Raw genomic sequence first — 12,948 nt, 5'->3', positions numbered from 1 at the left:
ACGCGCATATCCAATCTCTTTGTCACCAGGCAGACCACTGAGAAACTGAGCTACTATACTCTGCCCAGAGACAGGAGACGCCTCAATCCACTTTCTGAAGGCTTTAGAGAGCCAATGGAAGCCTTAGAAAGTGCTATGTAATCCCACAGATACTGTAGTTTCGATAGAGAATCAAAAGAAGAACTACAAATTCTCAGACAGGCCACTTCCTGCTTGGAATTCTCTCAGGTTTTTACCTGCCATATGAGTTCTGTTATACTCACAGACACCATTCAAACAGTTTTAGAAACTCCAGATTGTTTTCTATCCAAATCTACTAATAATATGCAAATATTTGACTCTGAGCCCGAGAAGTAGGCCGTTTAATTTGGGTACATTTTTCATCCGGCCGTGAAAATACTGCCCCCTATAGCGAAGAGGATATTAGGCGGTATCAGACGAAGACCCCAAAAATTGTCAAAGACTCCAGTCATGCAAGTCATAGACAGGTCTCTGTTCTACCGCATGGCTAGCGGTACCGGAGTGCCAAGTCTAGGACCAAAAGGCTCTTTAACAGCATCTACCCCCAATAACAATTAATCAAATGGCCACCCAGACTATATACATTGACCCCACCCCCTCCCCCCCACTGCTACTTTCTGTTTATTATCTATGAATAGTCACTTTACAAATTACCTCGACTAACCAGTATAGCCGCACATTGACTCGGTACCGGTACTCCCTGTATATAGCCTCATTATTGTTATGTAATTTTCTTGTGTTACTTTTTCATTTGATTAGATTTTTTTTACTTTAGTTTATTTATGAAATATTTTCTTGACGCTATTTCTTGAAACTGCATTGTTGGTTAGAGGCTCGTAAGGAAGAATTTCACTGTAAGGTCTACACCTGTTGTATTCGGCGCATGTGACAAATACAATTTGATTTGATTTGACAGAAGTGAGTGCTACAGGGCGATAGTCATTTATCAAATCAAATTGTATTAGTCACATACGCCGAAAACAACAGGTGTAGACCTTACAGTGAAATGCTTACTTACGAGCCCCTAACCAACAATGCATTTTCAAAAAAATACAGATAAGAATAAGAGATAAAAGTAATAAACATTTCTCATTAAAATCTGTTAGTGTAAGCTAGAGATATCTGTTTGCGTCTCAATCCACCACATCTGCCTATGTAACACTTCTGCATCTGTGGTGAAAGAGCTAGAGCGAAGTTTGTCAGACCATGAGACATCCCTAAAATCGGTCTTCTCACAAAATCCTCTCTAGCGTCCGAGTGATTTGGCCTGCAAAACTATTATGACCGCTCTGTGGAAAGATGAGACTCTCACGAACACGATGGTTCCTTTTTGCTCTACACCCCCACAAGCGTCTTGGGACTCGTCTGAAGTCGGTACAGCCGATCTGCCAACTTCTGTCTGTAGCGTCCGAATAGTTTGGCCTATACACAAATATGACTCCTCTATGTAAAGGTGAGAATCTAGGACACCCACAGGCCTCACAAGACCCGTCTGAAGGTCCCCCAGTACCATTTGAAAAACTTTATGGAAGTACTGTATACATGGAGACTGTTGTGACAGAAATAAGTGTTAAATACATGTATTTATATAAATACATTATATCTCTCAGATATAGGATAGACACTTCAGAACAAACTTACTTTATATTTTTTGGGGTGGACTATCTGTTGTTCCATGTGGTGAATCTGTTACTCAATGTATTTGTATGTGCTAATAGCAGTCAAGCCAAATAAAATGTTTAATCAAATATTTTTGTTAAATATTGTTTGTATACTTCAAGGGGTCTTAAAATTCTAAATCAAATAGCAAAATTATCCTTGGTTATCCTTGATCCTCGGTAATCCTTAAAACAATTCCATATAGCTTTGTAGACCCAATCTCCATCATGTCCATAGACCTGTTGGTGCAGTAACTAGTTGTACATTTACTGTATTTTCATCGCAACTAGACATAAACCTCCAGGGGTGATTTTTCCTTAAAGGTGTCCCATGTGTAGAAGAGAATGTGATTAGAGGAAAGGGCGGAAAAGAAAGAAAGGAATCAATGAAGGAGAGAGTTATAAGAGCCTAACGGCCAGAGAGGGAATGTAAATGGATCATTGATCTGTGAGGCAGACGAGGACAGCAACTCTGCTCTTATTGATCATCCCAAGGCCAAGGTCAGGATTAGCCTCAAACCCAGGAGACTGACTCTTGCTGACCTCTGCCACCTTGGCCTTGGCCTAAAGGCAGCAAACTGACCTTTGATCCCTAGCATCTGACCCCTGACCCTTAAGGCTTTCCCATATGTGGTCTTTGCCAGGTGGTGTTTTACCAGCTTTAGTTGCATCCCCCCTCTCTGTCTTCCATCCCCAACCCAGCCCCACTTCCTCTGAGGCAACAGCGCAAACTGAAGGTTAATAGCGGTCAATAGGGCTTCAGAGAAACAATCTATCCCCAGGCTTGAGCTCTGATTCGTAGCATGCCCTTATATTTACAGACAGAGAGAGATAAGGAAGGGAGCGAGGGAGAGGGAGAGAATGAAAAAGGGAGGGGAAGAACGTGGCTTGTTGTAACAGTCCTGAGAGGGAGTCATAGGCGCTATCGATCTAGTGATTTAATTACATGAGCATGCACAAAGCACGCACACAAGTGCGCACGTACACACACACACAGGATGTAGTGGGTGATGGATCACAGTATTAGGCAGCTCTGACAGTTCTGCTCCCGACTTAGCTGTAACAGACCACACTGCAACACAACATTCTGCTCCATTCTACAAGGTATGGATAGTTAGATCAACACAGACAGAGATATGGGCAGAAACATTGACAGACAGAGACAGACAGATAGATGCATTACTTCTCCTAAAAGTCATAGGTCCAACACTTCTACATACACTAAACACATATTGCATGTCATAGGACATAGCTCCATGTGTTCTCAGATGGCTGCCAGATGTCCATATACGTCTGCTAAGACTGTTTCAAATCTCCATCTCATTTCCAGGCTATGCATATTTCCATAGTGATGTGAATGCCAAGGAACTTGAAACTCTCGACCCGCTCCACAACAACCTCGCCAATGTGGATGGTGGTTTGCTCTCCCCTCTTTCTCCTATAGTCCACGATCAGTTCCTTGGTCTTACTGACATTGAGGGAGAGGTTTTTGTCCTGGCACCACACTGCTAAGTCTCTGACCTCCTCCCTGTAGGCTGACTAATCGCCGTCAATGATAAGGCCTACCACCACCATGTCATCAGCAAACTTGATGACGGTGTTGGAGTTGTGGGTGGCCAAGCAGTTGTGGGTGAACAGGGAGTGCAGTATGGGACTAAGCACACACCCATAAGGGGGCCCACATGTTGAGGGTCAGTGTGGCAGAGGTGTTGTTGCCTACCTTCACTACCTTGGTGATGAGCTTGGAGGGGACTATGGTGTGGAACGCTGAACTGTAGTCTATGAACGGCATTCTCAGATAGTTATTTCCCCTCTTGTCCAGGTGGGAGAGAACAGTGTGAAGTGCAATTGAGATTGCGTCATCTGTGAATCTGTTGGGGCGGTATGTGAATTGGAGTGAGTCTAGGGTGTCTGGGATGATGGTGTCGATGTGTGTCAAAGCACTTCATACAGATGTGAGTGCTACAGGGTGATAGTCATTTAGGCAGTTTACCTTGGAGCTTTTGGGAACAGGGACAATAGTGGTCAGGTTGAAAGATGTTGGGATTAAAGACTGGGTGTGGTTACAGACTGGGTCTTATCCTGGTGTGGTAAATTGTCAGGATGATGTCCTTGGAGACAAAGTCCCTTGCCCTTTTTAGAGTGCCAGGCCCAGACAGTAGTTTCCTTGTGACCATGCTGTGTTCAGTGTAGGTGTGGGTCCAACTTCATCCCAAGGTTCTTTATGGTGTTTCGTGTTCATAAGTGTTTTGTTTGTCTGTTATTGTGATATTTTTGCCTCTGTATCTCAGCTTTTGTGGGTTGCCAAACAGCATTGCCTTGGTCTTCTGAGGGCTTTGGGAGAGCTAGTTGTCAGTGAACCAAGCTGCTGCCCTCTTGATGTCATTTGACACTGACTCCTCACACTCCCTGGTGGTATTAGCTGAGTAGTACAGGACTGTGTCATCTGCATATATATGTATATGGTATTTCTTCAGCGCTGATAGAAGCTCATATATGTAAATGCAGAACAGCAGGGGTCCAAGCACATTCCCTTGTGGTACTCCATTCACCACAGGTATCTGGGCTGACTGCATGCTTTGCAGTTTAGAGTACTGACTCCTCCCCTGTAAGTATGATGTACACTACTTGATTGCAATGCTGTCAAAGCTTCTCAAGCTTCCTCAGGAGCGTGTGGTGGTGAAAAGTGTTAAAAGCTTTCTTCAGATCCAAGAAGAGTGCTGCTGTGACCTCCTGGCTGTTTCAGGCCGACTTGATGTCCTCCACAATCCTTTGCACTGTTGTAGATGTGCTGTTTATCTTCCTAAAACTGCTTTGAGTGAGAAATTCTGTAGTTAGCAACCTGTGTGTGCACCAGCCTTTCCAACATTTGGAGACAGCACATAGAATTGACACTGGACTTGTAGATTGGTGTTATACAAGCCATTTTCCATTTACATGGGATCTCCCCTTTTGATATTGAGGATATGAGTCAGTGGACCCACTATCAATGTGGCAGAGTCCTTTAGAAGCTGGAATATCGTCTGATCCTGTGGCTTTCTGCTGCTCGATCATCAGAAATTCGTTTAGTACCAGTTATTATATCCAAGGGTTCACATACTTTTTCAAACCTACAATGTGAATGTTAAAATTATGTATTCAATATAGACAAGAAAAATACAATAATTTGTGTGTTATTAGTTTAAGCACACTGTGTTTGTCTATTGCTGTGATTTAGATGAAGATCAGATCACATTTTTGGACCAATTTATGCAAAAATCCAGGTAATTCCAAAGGGTTCACATACTTTTTCTTGCCACTGTATACTCTGTACTTCAAATCAAAAGTTATGTCATGTGCTCCGAATACAACAGGAATACAACAGGAATACCTTACAGAGAAATGCTTACTTACAAGCCCTTAACCAACAATGCAGTTTTAAGAAAAATGCCAAAGAAATAAGAAATAAAAGTAACAAATAATTAAAGAGCAGCAGTAAAATAACAATAGTGAGGCTATATACAGGGGGTACTGGAACTGAGTCAATGTGGTTAGTCAAGGTAATATGCGGTTAGTCAAGGTAATATGTAATGTACATGTAGGTAGAGTTATTAAAGTGACTATGCATAGATAATAACAGAGTAGCAGCAGCGTAAAAGAGGGGGTGGGGGGGGCAATGCAAATGGTCTGGGTAGCCATTTGATTACATGTTCAGGAGTCTTATGGCTTGGGGGTAGTGATATACTGGGCCGTACGCACTACCCTCTGTAGTGCCTTGCGGTCGGAGGCCGAGCAGTTGCCATACCAGGCAGTGATGCAACCCGTCAAGATGCTCTCGATGGTGCAGCTGTCAAACCTTTTGAGGATCTGAGGACCCATGCCAAATCTTTTCAGTCTCCTGAGGGGGAATAGGTTTTGTTGTGCCCTCTTCACGACTGTCTTGGTGTGCTTGGACCATTCTAGTTTGTTGGTGATGTGGATAACAAGGAACTTGAAGCTCTCAACCTGCTCCACTATAGATCCGTCGATGAGAATGGGGGCGTGCTCGGTCCTCCTTTTCCTGTAGTCCACAATCATTTCCTTTGTCTTGATCACGTTGAGGGAGAGGTTGTTGTCTTGGCACCACACGGCCAGGTCTCTTACCTCCTCCCTATAGGCTGTCTCGTCGTTGTCGGTGTGTCATCGACAAACTTAATGATGGGGTTGGAGTCGTGCCTGGCCGTGCAGTCATGAGTGAACAGGGAGTACAGGAGGGGACTGAGCACGCACCCCTGAGGGGCCCCCATGTTGAGGATCAGTGTAGTGGATGTTTTGTTACCTACCCTTACCACCTCGGGGCGGCCTGTCAGGAAGTCCAGGATCCAGTTGCAGAGGGAGGTGTTTAGTCCCAGGACATGCTTGGAATGCTCTTTTGGCTTTCTCAGTGAAATAGTTGATTATTTTCCACATTGCACAGTTGTCTCCCTTAGATTTTTGTAGAGCAGCTGAGTAGTAGTTTTTCTTTCTTACTTCAGCAGTTACATTGTTTCTGAGACAACGATACTCTTCCCAGGCATTTTCAGCTTTTGTTTTCACTAATTTTAGCCGAGCAGCATTTCTGTGACTCAGTTGGGTCTTGATGTTGTCAGTCAGCCAAGGAGCTGGAATTATGGTTTATTTCACTCTTCTCTGCCGGAGCGGTGCATGAAGGTTTGCGACCTGTAAGATGTCTTTAAAGGTTTCCCAGGCCTCTGATGACATATTGATCATGTCTGGACTTGCTTTGGGTCCGATCACCAATAGTAGAGGGAAAAGGGATATGTTTGAATGGGATTACTGTGTTGATATCACTGACTCTTATCTTTCACTGACCCTACACACACACACTAGACTATATACAGTGCTGTGAAAAAGTATTTACCCCCTTTCTAATTTTCTCTACTTATTTTTGATACTAAATGTTATCAGATCTTCAACCAAAACCTAATATTAGATAAAGGGAACCAGGCATAATTGGACTAATGTCATCCAAAAAGTTATGCTTTTGAGTCATCTGTTTATAGAACATTCTTTCAAGTGTCTTGGTGATCATCCAGGTGCTTCCAGGTGCTTTTTGGCAATCTTCAGTCAACTTGGGTCCTATTATGCCTGGCAAAAACCAAACACTGCATTCCACAGTAAGAACCTCATACCAACAGTCAAGCATGGTGATGGTAGTGTGATAGTTTGAGTCTACTTTGCAGCCTCAGAACCTGGACGACTTGCCTTAATGGAAGGAATAATGAATTCTGCTCTGTATCAGAGAATTCTACAGGAGAACGTCAGGCCATCCGTCTGTGAGCTGAAGCTGACGCGCAGCTGGGTTATGCAGCAACACAATCAATTATACATGAAAATAGTTAAAAAGCAACAAATTTGAAGTTTTGGAATAAGTCCAGACCTAATCCCAATTTAGATGTTGTGGCAGGACTTGAAACAAGCAGTTCATGCTCGAAAACCAACAAATGAGTTAAAGCAGTTCTGCATGCAAGAGTGGGCCAAAAATCCTCCACAGCGATGTGAGAGACTGCATTTGGTTGCAGTCATTGTAGCAAAAGGTGGCAGTTATTGAGTGTAAGAAGGCAATTACTTTTTCACAAAGGGAATTGGGTGTTGCATAATTTTGTAAATTAAATAAAATAAGTATATCTTTTTTCTGTTATTTGCAAACTCAGGTTCCCTGTATCTAATATTCCGTTTTGGATGAAGATCTGATAACATCCAGTATCAAAAATATGCAAAATAGAGAAAGGGCAAATACTTTTTCACAGCACTGCATACAAACCATATACACACTCACATACACTACATTGACACTCCATTGACACTCCCACACAAAACCCACACACATTCACACACACACACAGATCGACACAACAAACACACATACAGTACATACACATTACACACACGTTCACACTCATTTGCTGCTGCTGCTGCTGCTCTGTTCTTTATTTTACTTTTTTAAATGATCTATTCTGATGCCTAGCCACTTCATATACATATTTTATTTTACTTCTCTTTTGTTACTATTTTATTTTTGTCTTTAAACTGCATTGTTGAGAAGGGCTCGTAAGCAAGCATTTCACGATAAAGTCTGCACCAGTTGTATTCGGTGCATGTGACAAATACAATTTGATTTTATTGTATTTGATATGCTCGTTGAAGATCTGACTGCCTTTCAACTATGGTAGAGGGAACGTATTTTCAACGTATTTTGTTGAGGGAACCATCCATGGCATTCTCTCAAAATTCTTGGAAAATACTTCCAGTATTGTGTAACATAAATGTAAAGATCGAACTTTATTTTCCCCATCCATGAAAATGTATAGGCTATAGTGCACTGGGGACGTGGCCAGGTAACAGGATTGTAACAACGATATCATTACAATAATCCCATTCAAACACATCCATTTTCCATCTACTATTGGTGATCGGATCCAAAACAGGTCCAGACATGATCAATAGGTCATCAGACAAGGTCAAAGGGGAGAGGTCGTGTGTGTGTGTGTGTGTGTGTGTGTGATGGAGATGGTTGAAGATAATGCTGAATCAGAATCAAAACTAAAAGGTACCCACCTCCCCCAATCATCAATAGCTTCACTTCAATAGATAATTCATTTTCTCCTGCAGACCACCTGATCCTACCACAAACCAATCAGGGAACATTTAGGAAGGGAGGGATCAATAAAAGCTTCCTCGACTAGAAGCAAATACAGGGATACAAACAGAGAGACTTGCCAGGCACTTAAAAATGTGTAGACATTTGTAGACATAGGGATGATTTTCCTCAGATCTTCTTCTGCTGCGGTACTGTGCTAGCACAAATGACCGTACCTGCTTGTTGACAACCAACAGAGTTGATATCTTAGTGAGATATCCACAGATATGATCAGACACCTCAAATCATCTTCGACAATCTTCGTACTTCCAGACACACCTGCATCTCAGTGGGACTCCACCTTTCTGCGCCATCACAACTTCCTTGATAACGAGTCGAGGCAATGTTTCATCTTTCTGCTAATTGTCTCGTAATGTCGTCCCGTCATGTTCGAGCCGCCACACTAAAGTTCACAGCCAGAGACCCATCATCTTCTCTGAGTCGGCATTGTCTGCTTATTGCCTTGATCAATCTCCTGGTGCACGGAACAAAGCAGTCGGTGTTCAAACACCAATTACTCTCTCATCTCCTGAGACATCGGCCCAACCCTAATTGGATTTAACTAAACTCCAAATTCCCCTTTATTATGGCAAATAACATGCAAAGCTTTTTAATTAAGATCCCCATGCTGGCCCATGCTGAACGGGCTGCAGTCGCTTTCATGTTCCACTCTTCAAACAGCGACTGGAGAGAGGCAGAGCCAGAATGGTGAATGGGCCGGCCCACTGTCTGGCCCAGCGGGGGGTTCAATTGGGAGGGAAGGATCGGTTAATTAAGATCCTAGTTTTGATCTGATAGATCAGTGGCTTTCTGTGCTGGGGAGAGGAGATGTTCTGTGTTACACTTCATAGGTAGGAATAGGCTTACAAAGACCACCTTCTGCCTCCTCTATCTCCGGCCTGTCTCATCTAACCCTTGTTGGGTTAAGATATTTACATCTACATTTTACATTTACATTTTAGTCATTTAGCAGACACTGTTTGAAGAGGTAGGGCTGAGCAGGAGCTGCCCTCCTGTACAGGTGGGAGGGCCAAGAGACCTGAGGTGGCAGAACAGAGTGCTCGGGTTGGGGTGTAGGTTTTGAGCATAGCTAGCCGGAAGGTAGGGAGGGGAAGTTCTTCTTGCTGTTCCATAGGTTAGCACCATGGTCTTGTAGTGGATGCGAGCTTAGACTGGAAGCCAGTGGAGTGGAGCGGGGTGACATGAGAAAGCCTGGTTTTCAACCTTCCCAAGTTTTCTGCAGCCTCTAGTAAAGATGAAGTCAAGCGTATTGACTCTTGTGAGCTGGAGGGGATTGGGAAACGGTGAGGTCAAAAGAGGCAAGGAGGGAAAAGAGAGAGTTGGAAAGAAATTAATCAAAGACAGAAGTGGGGATGTTGAAGTCGCCAAGTACGAAGAGCGGTGAGACATTGTCAGGAAATGAGCTTATCAAGGTGTCAAGCTCATTGAGGAACTCTCCAAGGGCACCTGGTGAGCGACAGATGACAATAATGTTAAGCTTGAGTGGACAAGTGACAGTGCCAGCATGGAATTCAAATGAGGAGATGGACAGGCGAGGGAGGGAGAAAAGCGAAAATCTCCACTTAGGAGAAATTAATAGACCTGTGCCACAACCGAGAGGACCAGATGTTCTCGGACTACGAGAGAAAATGTAGTCAGATGAAGAAAGAGCAGCTGGAGTAGCAATGTTCTCTGGGGTTATAAATGTCTGTCAGGGCCAAAACATCATGGACTGAAGGGCAGCATAGGCTGAGAAGAACTCAGCGTTCTTGACCGCAGATCGACAGTCGCAAACGCTGCCAGAGACCAGGAATTTCACATAGGTTGTGCGTACAGGGTACACTAAATTAGAAGTTTTGCAGCTAAGGGGTGGGGAGCGTCTGTAAAGCCTATAGAGAGAGGTGCAAACAGGTATAGAAACACACACATAGTTGCCAAAGCTACAAAAGAGCAAAATTAGATCATCTGAAAATAACTAAGTAAGATACTCAAGTGAGAGAGTGGTGTGGAGCCTTCCTCTCTTTCCTTCCTCAAACAACTCGGCAGAACCGTCTTTGTTTCGGCAACAGTCTTAGTTTTGTCAGCTGCCGCTGAGAATCCAAGGGAGACTGAAGTACTAACACTAATTGCTAACTGCCTAGCAGAGGTGGAGAGCACACTTCCCTGTACTAGTTTCTGATTGCCTAAGAGAGGTGAAACAAGTCCCCCTCTAATAAAGCCACTGATTACCACAACAAGCCACAAATTGCCCTGCCCCTTGATCCTGGTTGATGTGTCAACAACTATCTGTGAATGATGAGCAGTCAGCAGGTCACACACCAGGTAGGCCACAACAGATAAAGACAAAAATGTATACTTATCAATCATGGCAATATCAGGAGTCCTCTAGCTATAGAATAAGGCACACTGAGATGGAGCCTGAAAAGCTGGTTATATACACCCCGAAAAGAGATGATACCACTCCCCCTCCAATACAGCCACTGATTACCAAAACAAGTCACAAATTGCCCTGCTCCTTGATCCTGGTTGAAATGTAAACAACTATCTGTAAATGATGAGCAGTCATCAGTTCACTCACCAGATAGGCCACTGGGAAGACAGGCAGTACTTATAGTAGATGGCCCTCGCTGGCAAAAAGACAGTACTAGACCACAACAAATAAAGACAACAAATTATGCTTAGCAATCCTGGAGATATCAGGAGTCCTCTAGCTATAGAATGCTGGGCTATGGGATGTGTATAAGTCTCATACCGCAGGCGGATGATAGATAGAGAGGTAGAACAGAGATCACACTATACCCTGTCTTTTCTCAATCTCTCTATTTCTTTTTTAACTGATTCTACTAACCAACTGCTTATCAAGACTGTGATTAGCTGAATCAAGTGTGTTGTTGTTGGGTTGGAACAAAAGCCTGTACATTGGGTAGTTGGAGATCCCCATTCTAGGCTGGCATTAAACTATAGTATACTTCAAAACATAATAAAGCAACAAATTAGTGTTTATTAATGCTTAACATGCATAGCAGTATAAACACTATGTCAAGAAGAGAGTTTCCATTGTAATTATGTGAGCAAACACCAGGCATGAAAATTGAATTTCCCACATACAATGTGCCATGACAAGTAATGAGACAGCAGAGACACCTTGACCATCCATCGAGGGAGAGCCTCATTCCTCACACTCATGTATAGAAGATATAATCATTATGTAATTCATTATGAAGAGCGAAACACAGTTCTTTAATTGAATAGGACCCTGTACAGCAGCCACTTAATCAGTGAAATAGAGAGAAGCACGCATTATTAACAGACAATAGCGATATTCCATGGAAGCCTTAATTACATTTCAACACTTCATCCAATAACACTAGGGTTTTCTTATTGTTTGTGGCACAACAGACCAGTAGAAAGGCTAACCTATAGTAACAACTATAGTTTAGCCTATAGTAACAATTTAGGGGATATGGTCAGGGATTGAATTAGAAATTCTAACGAGAGGGAGCCCTATTTGCAGGGGCCAAGATTTAAAATAAATCCAGACTTAGGGTTTTGCCAAGATTAGGGTTAGGGTTTTGCCAAGATTAGGGTTAGGGTTGAACCGGGATGTGGACATGAAGCTATGGTTAAGCATGAAGCCAGGGTTAGGGCTATGGTTACTGCTGTAAATACAATGTTTTACCATTCTGGGATTAGGGTTACGGTCAGGGCTAGTTCTTTCATCGTACTCCTCTTTGGACCCTGCCTGTGTCTTTGACCCAAGATGCAAGAGCCCAGCTTCGGGTAACTCCAGCTCAATTGATCTGCTGGGTATAGTCGGCTAGGGGGCTAGTACCAGAGACCTTCCAGGTATGGGTAAGGTACAATGCCACCTGTGCCATAGAGGTTCTGACCTTTTAGCAGAGGGCATAGTATGCTCAAATATCTCTATCAAATGTCTTCTTCATGACTTGTCTCTGTGCTACAGCAGTTGACCACATGCTCTGTAAACTTTTTTTTAATGGCAAATCATGTCTTAAATTTCGAAGTGGAAATTACAAACTTTAGAAGCCTTTTTAAACTCAAATACACTACAAGTTTTAATTTCCTGCTTTGCAGAACAATTCTCAGCAACAAAAGAGTGATCAAATTGAGATATTACAGTAAGTAAATCTAACACTTGAAACAGCAGTGAAGTGTGGTGAAGTCGGTGGCTGGATAGGCACTTGCTATTATCAAAGCCAGATTTACTCACAAATAAACCTTGATCTAGCCCAAGTTCTCCATACAGCAGATAACTCCAACAACCAGAGTGACATAGACTATTAACTGAAATTTACAAACAATTTTCACTAAATGTAAATACCAACGTAGCCAAGATACACAAACCATAGCTTCTGATGGTGGCATATTTCATATCATCCAACAAAATGACACACTGCTCAACTCAGATCAGCCATAAACCGATTAAGCATCCACAGTTACAACCAATAGGTGACACTTAAAGACCAATATATGGACACATTTCATCTGAAAAGTTTGCTTTTCACAATGGATTTACAATTCTTCCAATGCACCGAGCACGGCAAGTGCAAACACACACACACACACACACACACACACACACACACACAC

This window comes from Salmo salar, chromosome 21 (genome assembly GCF_965601325.2).
Source record: "Salmo salar chromosome 21, fSalSal1, whole genome shotgun sequence".
NCBI lineage: Eukaryota > Metazoa > Chordata > Actinopteri > Salmoniformes > Salmonidae > Salmo > Salmo salar.
The sequence above is the reverse complement of the archived record's forward strand: the minus strand, read 5'-3'. Positions refer to the sequence as shown.